Here is a 12,894-nt window from a genome sequence, read left to right as displayed (position 1 = left end):
TCGAGGTTCCACTGTATATTACTATTAAGAAGTATTATTCTTTACAAATAACAATACGAAAACACCAAATGTAGCTTTGAAAAGAAACGTACATAAAATTAACATAAAATATTCTTTACTTTTTAAATTTTAAAACAATCCACTTAGTCAAATAGCTCGATACGAGTGGCTAATGATGGAATCGGAAACGGTCCAGATAGGTGTGCAGGGTGTGCGTGCCATATCCCGAGAGTGCCAGTACCGGTCAATGTCAAATGCCTTTTGTCGCATCACTAGTGTACCTTAAAGAACGCGACAGAGTTTTTATAAATTTTAAAAGTTTTTCATTATAGCTGTAAAAACTAAATATGTTAAACTTAATACTAAGTAAATTGTCCGTCATTTGTTTTCTAATTCGTTTCAAGACCAGTGTTCACGAAAATTTTCCAAATTTACAACTTTCCGGTCACTATCATTGAGCTGGAAAAATTTCTGTCTTTATTATATAGTATTACGAAGAAATCAGTCCCCACCGTAGTCGGCTAAAAATTTGTTTAATTAAGCTTTTGTTTAAGTACAATTCTGGCTCTTTCGGCAGGGTTTTATTTATGTCCCCAATTCCCTAATCTCTTAATTATTTAATTACTTCTTAAGTAGAAATAAGTCGAAACCAGTTACTTTGTACTTGAATATTTGTAGTCTTGGGAAAAAAGTGGAAAGACAAATTTTTATGACAACCAATACATAAATCGTAAATTTAAGGAAAATAAATTCTGGAGCTTTTTTCACCTTGTGCGTCTTATTCACTAAATTTGGTTGTAGATAATGCTGCCAATATAACAGTTAATTTTTTTAACATTGTACAAGAATTGTACACGTTGTTTTCTACATACCCTCATAGATGGAACATACGAAATCGTAATATCACTGGTTTAACATTGAAATCCGTAAGTAATATAAGATGGGAGAGCAGAATAAAAATATCAAATATTTTAATGGATTTTTTAAAACTCCTGTTAACTATACAGAACAATCATAAAAACATCATACCAGTAAATTCTTATCGGTTGGGTGAAGTTATAAATGTACAGTACTTATGATTCACATAATCAGGCGAAGGCGGCCAAATATCTAGCAGGCAGGCGGCTAACAGCCCAGAACTGGTCCGGGATAGAATCATTGGAAGCGTAATACGTGTGTAGCTTTCACCAGCTAAACATTGTGAGATTGGTCCTCTGTAAAGCGCATGCGCCAATGCCGATAATCTGACTGTTTGGAAGCTGACCTAATTTCGACATTACAGCGCTTCCATTCCGCCACTGATATTCAAATATGCAATAACAATTTTATTGTTTATTTCACATGTAGTATAGAAATTTGTAATAAGATACATAATGCAATTATAATAAAATATAAATTTTAATTAATTCAAACTACGTTAAAATATGAAAATTTATATTTTAGAAAATACGAGAAAAGCGGCGCTTCCACCGCTTCCAATGACGGCAGGCCACTGGTGTATATTGGGTAATTTATAAGTATACAGATACATTAAACTAAGCTAAGAAATATAACGTTTAGACTGGTAAGAAAAGGTTGCTTATTTTGCCATGTTGATTAATTTATTATTTTTCATTTCTGTTATAAACTGAATTACCCTTTACAAAAAATCACTTTTATTAAGTCAGCATTCACTGTAGCTCTGAAATCATATTTAATAATTTAAGAGCAGAAAATAAACGCTCTACCGAAACTTGGTTGGTGGCAATGCGGTGACAATCAATGTTGTATTTTGTATAATGTCTAGATAGAGCAGTATTGCCGTTTTAACACCCAAACTTGAAGAGTAGTCAATGTGATTTATTTTTTCCAGTGCATAATAAATATCATCTTCAAATTTTGTAAGATTTTTTTTCTGTCTGTACTCATATTAGATCTCGAGCTTAATTTTAAGGGTAGGGACGAATTTTATAAAATAATAATAATAATAAGAAGAAGAAAAAAAAAAAACTAGCAGGTGAACGAGACTTGCTCACGCAGAATGTAACGATAACGAAAATTAAGATATTTAAATTATAGCCGATTTTATCCGTTTTCACTGGGTGCAAGAATTAGGTCCTTTCTCTTCCGAGACTAATTAGAAAAGTTTTAAATGGGTATAAAAGTATGTTCGATTTTTCACAAAAACGCAAAATACCGCATCTAAAATAGTACGGTAGAAACGCAGTTCTTTTTGGTAATCCTTAACCCTCTCCCTCTTCGCCCCACGATAGGAATTTAGAAAAATTCCTTTTTATAAGGGAACTGTCAGAGTGTCATCTAATAGATTTTAATAAAATTTAGTTAATAATTACGATAAAAGTATACGAACTCTATGACAAATTTCTAGTATTCACTAAAAGTGTTAATCAGAGTTATTAGCAATCAAATGTCGTACTATTTTATAGTACTTAAACACAGATATGCAAATTTTTAGAAGTGAAAGGGTCGCGGAGGAACACAGCGTTATTACATTTATGAATGAATTCTAGTTTTCGAAAATGGGAGAATTAAATGTAAATATTCAAAACATTATAGCAGAATTTAAACGTTTATGTGATAATGTTTGGCATACAGAAAATATTTGTAGACCTAATATTTCAGACGTGGATAAACAGGTAGCTAAACTGCTTTTTAATGCATTTAGCGATATTTTAAGTAGTTATGTAAGTAGAGATGACGAAGAGTTTTGTCAGATGGAAAATAATAATTTGATTATAGATAGGCCTATTTCAGATAATAAAATAACACGTCTGCTTCTAGAGAAAGAAATTGATAACGCAGACACTGACTGTGAATCGGGATATTCAGATAATGAAAAATTCGATAAGAATATAATCTCAACAAAACGAAAAGAAGAAATTCTTAACTTGCATAAGAAACACCCAAAATGGAAATTACACACATTACAGCGGAAAGGAGCTAAAGAATTAAAACGTTTTAGTGATTTATATAAATGGGAAAAACAATTTAAATCTCGAAAGCATAGAATTGAAACGTTAAAAATCATTAAAGAACATACTAAACAAATGTTTGACGAAGCTCGAGGCAGCTATAAAATTGTTAAAGGAAATCAATTAAAAATATGGGCATTACAGAAATTTCTTCAACTGAATAGTTCAATTAAGTTTACAGCTAGTGATTCTTGGGTTGCAAAATTTTAAAAAGAATATAGATTAGTATCTCGAAAGATTACAAAACTTGTAAATAAAACAGAAATAGTGAACGAAAAGGATATTTTAGTAAAAGCTGCGCAATTTCAAACAACAGTAAAAAATTTATTGCCATCTTATTCGCGTAACTTCATATTCAATACGGATCAGTGTGGTTTTTCATACGAAATGATTTCACCAAGAACACTTTCATATAAAGGAAAAAAAAACACTATTAGATTTGCACATTTTCCAAGTAATAAAGTTACGCATTCCTACACTATCCAATATTTAATTAATGCTAACGGACTAGTTATAGGTAATGTATTTATTTGCTTACAAGAGGCTCGTGGAACCTTTGGACGTAGAGTTCAAGCATCGCTGTTCAATGCCCCAAACGTAACTGTTACAGCTAGCTCATCTGGCAAATTATCTACATCAATTATTATAAACTATGTAAAAGACGTATTATCTCCAAATATAACAGAAAACTCTTTATTAATAATTGACTCGTGGAGTAGACAAACAAATATTAATATTTATAATACAGTATTTCAAACATCTACAAATCAAGATTCATGCGAAATATTAATTATTCCACCGAAGTGTACGTCTATATGCCAACCTTTAGATGTCGGATTTCATAGACAATTAAAACTTTTAGCTAAAGAAATTTTAAATGCTATACAATTATTCTGTAATGATTCTTCGACGAAATTGTTTTGGACAACTAGAAATGGCATTATAAAATTACATTCGATTCTTCATCATCAATTATCTGCGCCAACATTTAATAATTTGATTAAACATGCACGGTTCGCTTCTGGACTCATAAATGAAAAGTGTCAATTCTTAAATGTAAAACAAGTTTGTTTTTCTTTTTTAAACACTGACAGTTTAAATTGTGTCGAGAGTAATTGCGAAAATCTTCGATTTGTTAAATGTGCACGATGCTAACAGATTCTTTGTTTATTTTGCTTTGTTGAAAAATATCACGTAAATAGTTGCCCATCTAATAATTTGTGAATATAATAACTTTTAAATATATCTATTAAAATGTATTTATTTATTACGTTTCGATTGCTTTCTTTACATTTATTCTATCAATACTTTTATATTAAATTTCATTGTTAAACTAGTATATATAGCTAATCTTTTATAATATTTATTTGAGTTATTCCTTCTTCTACTCTGTAAATGTAATACAGTGATACCTCTGTTTTCGTAGTGTTTAATACTAAAAAAATTAAGAAATTAATATAAAATGAGTATAAAAAACTAATACAATGGTCTTCGAAACAGAATCGCCATCTAACTGTTTTTGATTGATCGAAATTAATAATAACTGTTCGGCCTCTTCAATTGTTTGCGGTCTCTGTTTCATTAGCACATTTACGCCTTTCGCTACATTAGCCTCCTTTTTGCTTCCTTTTTCGCCACAACGAAACTTATCGTGGATGCCGACTTCCCGTACAGTACATGCGACCGATTTCAGCAATCTTAATGCCAGTCACGTATTTTTTAATGATTTCCTTCAACTCGATCGTGTTCCTGGCCTTGTTCGAAGGGCTACTGGCTCTGGAAACTTTCTTTGGTCCCACGATGGAACTAAAAAGAATGGAAGCAATGGAATTGTTTGGCTAAACGCGCGGAGTAATGCTCGTACAGCAAAAAACACCGCCACGATGACTTGTGAGCAGAAAAATGCGTGGGTCGCTCTTTGTTTTCGCATAATTAGCAACGAGATCATGTGGCACGCCGACGAAATCCGAGGCAAATTTTTTGCAAAAAATCGACGAAAACCAAAGTCAACGAAAATCGAGGTATTACTGTATCTTCCTCCGCGACCCTTTCACTACTAAAAACTTTCATATCTGTGTTAAACTACTATAAAATAGTACGACATTTGATTGCTATTAATCCTGATTAACACTTTTAGTAAACATTACAAATTTAATATAGAGTTTATACACTTTTAACGTAATCAAACTAAATTTTATTAATTCTTCTCCCATTTTCGAAAATTCCAGAATTTATTCTAAATGTAATATCGCCGTCTTCCTCCGCGACCCTTTCACTTCTAAAAATTTGCATATTTGTGTTTAAGTACTATAAAATAGTACGACATTTGATTGCTAATAACTCTGATTAACACTTTTAGTGAATACTAAAAATTTGTCATAGAGTTCGTATACTTTTAACGTAATTATTAAGTAAATTTTATTAAAATCTATTAGATGACACTCCGACAGTTCCCTTGTTAGTGTATATTCTTATGATGTATCCCAACAGTGTACCAAATTTCAACTCTTAACCGTTTGAACTCTAAGCTTATTATTATTATTAATCTATTTCGATTATATTATAAAATTGTGAATGCTAATAACGAGTAAAATATTTATTAAGTCCGACCACACTGGAGATATGACACAAGATCTCTTTTGTCCCTCTACCCGATCGGATTTTAATAAAGAACCAAAATTTAATAGATTAATGCCCTTTATACACACGCTACTGTGCTAAATTTTGTTTTTTATGCTTTACTCATTCTGAGATATTGTTTCATATTTCAGAACAAACGTATTTCAGACCTCCAAACGTATGGATTTTGCAGAAAAAAACTCGGAGAGTCAAATACTTTTTCGTTTTTCATATACATAACAAGTTGAGAAAGTAAAAAGGAGTCGGAGTTGGGGGGATTTTTGACGACTCCGACTAAAATACCAAAACTCCACGACTCCTACTCCCACCCCACAGCCCTGGTTTAATTCCAAATCTAATTCTACGAAATCATCAACGCTGATATTCTCGACTTTTTTCAATAAAAGGCCAAGAGAAGGGGAGGAGAAAATTCTTACGGTAATCAATGAATCTCCATGGATAAGGTTAGAAAAATTCGAATTCTGTCTCTTTTTAAAGTTCGATGAATTAACAACAATCATGCTCGTGTGGACTGGCAGAAAAGGGGACGTGCTCAGGGCATCAATATACTGAATTGTTACGTGGGAGAACTAACAAATTCATAGAAAACAGTCGCATAGAAGTATGAAAAATTATATTATAACATGTATTTGTACATTTTTTACAATACTGTTCCTCAAAATTTTCCGGAATGCCTTTATTATTGTATACAAATGCGCTTTGTTTTTTATAATATTTTGGTACCTTTCTTGTTGTATTGAAGTATAATATGCATTTTGTTAATGAAAATTACTTTATGATTTTTAAATTCGCAACAGACTAACCAAAGGCTTATTCAAAAGCCGCCACATTTAAGTTTGCCTGTGGTGCCAAATGCTCTTGCTACCAGCCTGAAACTTTATACGTTAAATCGAAAGCTGTATCGATTCGGCTTTAATATTGAGAGTGTAAAGTTTACCCGTTTAATTAAAAGAGTAGTGTTAACGTGTATCCTTGAATACGCATTTTCGTTAAAACGTGGATATCGATAATTGTAATGTTTCCAAGGACATTATAAAGTGTCCTTTGTAATATTATATGGACATTTTAAAGTTAAATTAATTGCATAAATTACGGAAGCGAACCACTTTATTTTGTTTACTACTACTTAGTTCTGTTGATCTTTAATTATCTTGTGTATGTTTTACAGCGCTATTATAATTTCAAGCATATTTTAGTTAAATAAGCGGATGTTTTAAAATTCCATTGTTGAAAATCGCTTATAAAAATCATTAGAGTAAAATAACTTATGTAAGTGAGTACGAGACAGTGAGCTACAATTCATCGCAGAAACTAAGAAAATAACTACGCTTAATTTCTATAACAAATAATTTCTTTCTTTAATAATTGTTTTGTAATTTAAATATAAGCGTTGTTACGTCACAAAGCTAATTTAAATTATTCGAGAAGGGCAGGATGCAAACTTCATCAAGTATTAGGCTTAAGGTTACAAGATTTCAACAGGAAATATGTTTGAAATGTTTTCTGTCATCGTTTACCTCAATGTCAATGATTTACGGATGGAATTTCTTTAATCCCTGTTCATGCGTCACGAGAAACCACAATTATCTGCTCAATCTTATGAAGACGTTTTATCTATCTTTCATCGAATGTTTTTACTGGATACATTTCTTTCTTACTTTTTGCATGACAATTCCTCTTGTGTCAAATAAAACGCCCTGTATATCCTGGTATTCGATTGTCGACGACGACATCTTTGTCAAAGTAGGCGTCTGTATTCTTGCCTTAGTTTTTGCCGTAATATTTAGCATCGTCAGAAGAGTGAAATTAAATACGAGAATAAAACTAAGAAACTCAAATTACTTTCGCGATAATCAGTTGTTTTCTATTATAAATCACACAGGAATTGCCACAATGATTTTGACAATAATTTTAACATTATGGCTTCAGTGTTTGAATGTATTTTTCTTTTATCACGATTTGAAAAAAAGAGAATTATTCACACTCGAAGCACTTTCCTGTAGCATCGAAGTTGGAATATGGATGGTTTTGATAAGCGGAGGATTACCTTATATCAGCTTCTTTGCGGTTTTGCTTATTGTTTGTTTAACGAAAGAATTTCAGAAAATATCAGATGATTTGTATAACTTGAGAAAGGACAATCCAAACATGGAACTTGAATTGGAAGAAATTATGGCACAGCACCATGAAATTTGGACATTCACCAATCAACTCAACGGTCCATTCAATTATGTAATAACAATTTCGTATGCCGCTTTATTAACAGAAACGTGTTTACTTTATTTTGTTGCAGTCTTTTCGAAAGTGGAATTTGCGTTGAAAGTATTCATTTTTATGGGTTGTGCTGTAATAACTTTTGGTTGTATTTTAGTTGGATTCTTGGCGTCTGTTTTTACATCAAACGTAAGATATTTCTAAATATCTGTTATGGTAGTATTTATTCGTTCATACATATATATGACTCTTTGATCCGAAAAAATTACGGTAGACTATCTTACAGCCTTTAGGTCAGGAACGTCATTCATTGATGATACAGGTTACATATGCATTTCGGAGTTATTTTATCATTAAGCCCCTCTTCAGTGCTATACCAACAAATTTAAAACAATCAGTAATATAACAATATAACGCGTGTAGATTATTTCCTTTGACATAAAAACTATTTTGTCATACCAAAAAACTAATTTCTACGATTTTTTCTTACAAATCTGTCTGTCACATTCATATGACACTTCTGGGTTTTTTACATTATTCACCAATCTTTAGTCAATAAATATAAATAATTCATAAAAATTTAATATATAAATATTTTTGAGCGTCGAAAATCGGAATCAATTGGGGACTGGGGGTGTTCAGATTAGTCATTTGTTCCCATTACCGACTTTGTACGAAAAAATATATTAACCTGTCCGATGTTTAAATTTTTCTCCGTTGCGTGTCGCTTCGTGTTAAATTTTCGTCGATTTTAAGCCTAACGAAAATTTTATATAATAATAATCGAGGCTATCGTATCGTTAAAGATTATTTCTGCATTTTGTACAAACAAAATAAATATATTGAGGAATATAAAAAAAAACATGAAAATTATACTTTAGAAGTAAATCTAGTATCAAAAACGTTCGATTCAGCACGACACAGTCCGACTGAAAATCGTTCCGATTACCGGCGTTCCGATTAACGACTCTCTACTGTATAAATATTTTTATAATACAAGGAAGTTTTTTATTTTATAAAAAAATTATTACCTTGATTTGTTGTGAAACCGTGTTGTATTGTCTTAGAAGTGTTCAACACAAGATCGTGTTAATAACATTCACGTGGCTTTTTCCACTTTTATTTAGTTGATACGGTACACGTTTCGGGCCTTGTGCCCCTCATCAGTCAACAGTCTTCCCCCACTATGGCACTTGCGCACGGTAAGTTTGCACATTACAAACCCGAGAATTAGAAGGTTATAAAATTCTTGTACAGTACATTATTAGTTATCTTCTTTCTCCTATTAGAGACGATTAATGTACTGTACGTTTTCCAAGTTCGTTTGAGCACTTCCTTTGGTACGTTTATGTTGAGACAAATTTCTAGGCAAGTCCTTCAAGTGTAAGCTTTAGTGTGAACTTTCTTCTATTGAGCGGTGTTTGGATTGTGCGATAGTTGAAATTTACATAATAACGGGGAGAGGGGTTGAAACGAATTCACGCCCTCTGGCAGTGTTTTTTGGACGAAAGTATTAAGATTTATAGTATATTTAGCCAGTTTTTATTCACGTTTATACTTATGTTTTTATTTATACAATTTTTTGAGTTAAGTATAGCTAGACTTTCTTTGAACTTTCTATTATACGTGTCCTTTTCTTTGTACAGAATTTTGGTGTTGTCATTATCAATATTGCAATTATTTATTAGGCAGTGATCATGGAAGACAGATTGCATTCTTTGCTGCTTCATATCAGCTATATATTCTTTTATTCGTATTTTTAATTTCCGTTTTGTTTCCCCAATGTAAGTATATGGATTTTTGCAAGTACATGGTATTTCATAAACTACGTTTTTGGTTTCTTCTGTATTGTCATCAAGTTGTCTTTTTCTTATATTTGTTATTCGAGATAGTAATTTTTCATATTTTGATGCTAACTTTATATTTATTTTCTTCATTTCTTTGTTAATTTCTTCGTACAATCCTTTTATATATGGATAGCTTTTGTATTTTATATCTTGGTTTTTATCTTCTAGATTTGTTTTTCGTAGGTTAACATTTGTATTTGTTTTTCCATGTATTTATCAATCGGATTGGGTGTCCGTCTAATACGAACTTTTTCTTTAAATTATTTAGATGCTTTTGTATATTATCAGGTTTACTAGTTCTACTTTTAATGTTCTTGTATTACATGATGAAGACGTTTTGTTTTATATACAACGGTATTTGGGAATTGTAGTTGATAGTTTTTGTGATAGTACAAGGTTTTATGAAAGGTTCAAAATTGCCGTGTACTTGCAAAAATCCATATACCTACATTGGGGAAACAAAACGGAAATTAAAAATACGAATAAAAGAACATATAGCTGATATGAAGCAGCAAAGAATGCAATCTGTCTTCCATGATCACCGCCTAATAAATAACTGCAATAGTGATAAGGACAACACCAAAATTCTGTACAAAGAAAAAGACACATATAATAGAAAGTTCAAAGAAAGTCTAGCTATACTTAACTCAAAAAATTGTATAAATAAAAACATAAGTATAAATATAAATAAAAACTGGCTAAATATACTATAAATCTTAATACTTTCGTCCAAAAACACCACCAGAGGGCTTGAATTCGTTTCAACCCCTCTCCCCGTTATTATGTAAATTTCAACTATCGCACAATCCAAACACTGCTCAATAGAAGAAAGTTTACACTAAAGCTTACACTTGAAGGACTTGCCTAGAAATTTGTCTAGAAGAAAAATTCTGAACTTCGTCTCAACATAAACGTACCAAAGGAAGTGCTCAAACGTACTTGGAAAACGTACAGTACATTAATCGTCTCTAATAGGAGAAAGAATATTACTAATAATGTACAAGATTTTTATAACCTTCTAATTCTCGGGTTGGTAATGTGCAAACTTACCGTGCGCAAGTGCCATACTGGGGGAAGACTGTTGACTGAGGGGCACAAGGCCCGAAACGTGTACCGTATCAACTAAATAAAGGTGGAAAAAGCCATGTGATTGTTATTAACACGATCTTGTGTTCAACACTTCTAATATATTACCTTTAAAGTGGGCGTATATCATATTACATTAAAATTCTAAACAATCACTAAAAATTCCAGAAGATACATTTTTAATCTCAAACGGCAGTAGGGTAACTGTAAATATAGTAACGTTCTAAAAATTATTTACAAAAATAAAAAGTTTCTTTAAAAAAATTACAAAGAATACATACCGACATTAATATTTTGGTAATACTATAGATTACCACCTATGGAATTTCGGGTCTTTGAGTATATATCTGAACTCAGGAGACCGAGACGAGTTCAACGATACCCTACTTTTGGACCGGAGACGAAAAATAATAAAGTTATCATACTTTTTTCCGGCAATCGTGCGATGATAGGAAGTCGCGTTGCTCTCTTCGCTAAGTTGGCCTCGCTATCGCGATCGGGAGTCGCGTCGCTTGCCATTAAAATTGCCTTTAGTAGATGTCCCCCCCGCTTTTTTTACTTTGTTCAAGAACTACCGTGAATCAATAACTAGTGACGTTTAGCACATGGCGGCCTGCCGGCGGCTCTCCTCCAGGAGGTCAGTCGGGAGCACGAACAGTGGAAACGGCCGCCATGTTCGCTGCCATAAGTAACATTAACCGAAATGGCGATCGCGCGATGATCGGAAGTCGCGTCGCTTTCTCCGCTCTCGTATCGCGTGTTTAACCCTACTAGAGGTGACCGTAGTCCGACGTCATGGTTTGCAGACTTTACCGCAAGATGGCAGTACTAGCAACTATGGCGCTGTCTTCGTAAGAGCATTAAAAAAGTATGGTAACTTAAAAAGAATGATAACTTTTTTATTTTTCGTCTCCGGTCCAAAAATAGAGTACCGTTGAACTCGTCTCGGTCCCTTGAGTTCAAATATATAATCAAAGTCCTGAAATTCCGTAGGTGGTAATCTATAGTACACCCAATATTTTTTCTCAACTCAACACATCGTACTTTACATTATGGTGTATGACACTTACATTATAGGGAAATTTTCGTCGTAACTCCCTCTATCAGACTGTACCATTGCTGATCTATTTGCATACCATAAGAGATATTGGAAAAAAATTCGTTTACGAATTTAATCAAACGTTTTCCTTCGTTTTTCTCTTTCAGATGCAAACATCCTTTCAAGACATAAGAAGATTTGCTGATTGCGATCTGACTTTAGAACAAAAATTAAAGGTTAAGTTTAATAATCTATCAACGGATAAATTTTTAAAATATTTCTGTAATTGCAATATAATAACACAAATAAGTTATTGTGCAGATGCTGAATTTTATGAAGAGATTTGGTAAAGCATCTCTATGCTTATCCATGAATGATTACTTCAACGTTACCAAGAAATTTCCGATTAAAGTATTTTAAACTACATTTTATAATATTAATCATGAAAACCTTGTAATGATATATTTAATTTTTGAATTTTTTTAGATGGCGAATTCACTTCATTCTGTATTTTCTGGTCTTTTAAAACTGAGGACAGCAACGAGACGCGAAAATTAATATCATCGAGATGTTAATTATGAACTCAACGTACATTTAAATATAAGATTTTGTAATAATTACATAATTATATATCATATATAAGTGTATCTTTAACAGTTTCTTTGTTTATACACCAACTCGCTTCACCTGTCAATGGTTTTCTTCAGTTATACGCATAGTTCTTTATAAATGTTATTAAACTACCATTATCATTAACATTATATATGTTATTTTTTTATTTCATTGCGCAGAATGTCACGTTTAATTGCGTGATGTCTGAAACTTATTTAAAAATTTACTTCCGAAAAGTGTCTTTTCATAAGTTACATCACAGGTGTTGTCGCACTCTTCTATCACTATCGAAAAAATAGATTAATTTGAAGTTATGAAAGCCAAACACATGTTGTAGCCATTTTTTAATTTCAGTTTGCGAGTTGAACAGACCTTGATTTAATGCAAATAGCAGAGAGTGATCCAGTGGCCTACAGGAGAAGAAATTGAAAAAAACTGTTAAAAAATTTAATGAACTGAGAGGGTGAAACAGTTTTCCTGGAGT

At 32.1% G+C, this 12,894-nt stretch overlaps 1 protein-coding gene across 1 annotated transcript in view; it reads left to right on the top strand.

The window, feature by feature from the left end:
• Window positions 1-12,395, top strand: part of LOC136971108 (zinc finger protein 271-like) — a 55,729-nt gene extending 43,334 nt beyond the window's left edge. The window contains exons 4-6 of the transcript XR_010880097.1: window positions 11,966-12,034; window positions 12,120-12,209; window positions 12,285-12,395. The gene's annotated coding sequence lies outside the window, so the exon portion shown is untranslated. The remainder of the gene's footprint in view (window positions 1-11,965; window positions 12,035-12,119; window positions 12,210-12,284) is intronic.
• Window positions 12,396-12,894: the final 499 nt, after the last annotated feature.

Source organism: Centruroides vittatus, unplaced genomic scaffold (genome assembly GCF_030686945.1).
Source record: "Centruroides vittatus isolate TY-2023 unplaced genomic scaffold, ASM3068694v2 contig_2328, whole genome shotgun sequence".
NCBI classification, from domain to species: domain Eukaryota; kingdom Metazoa; phylum Arthropoda; class Arachnida; order Scorpiones; family Buthidae; genus Centruroides; species Centruroides vittatus.
The sequence above is the reverse complement of the archived record's forward strand: the minus strand, read 5'-3'. Positions and strand labels throughout refer to the sequence as shown.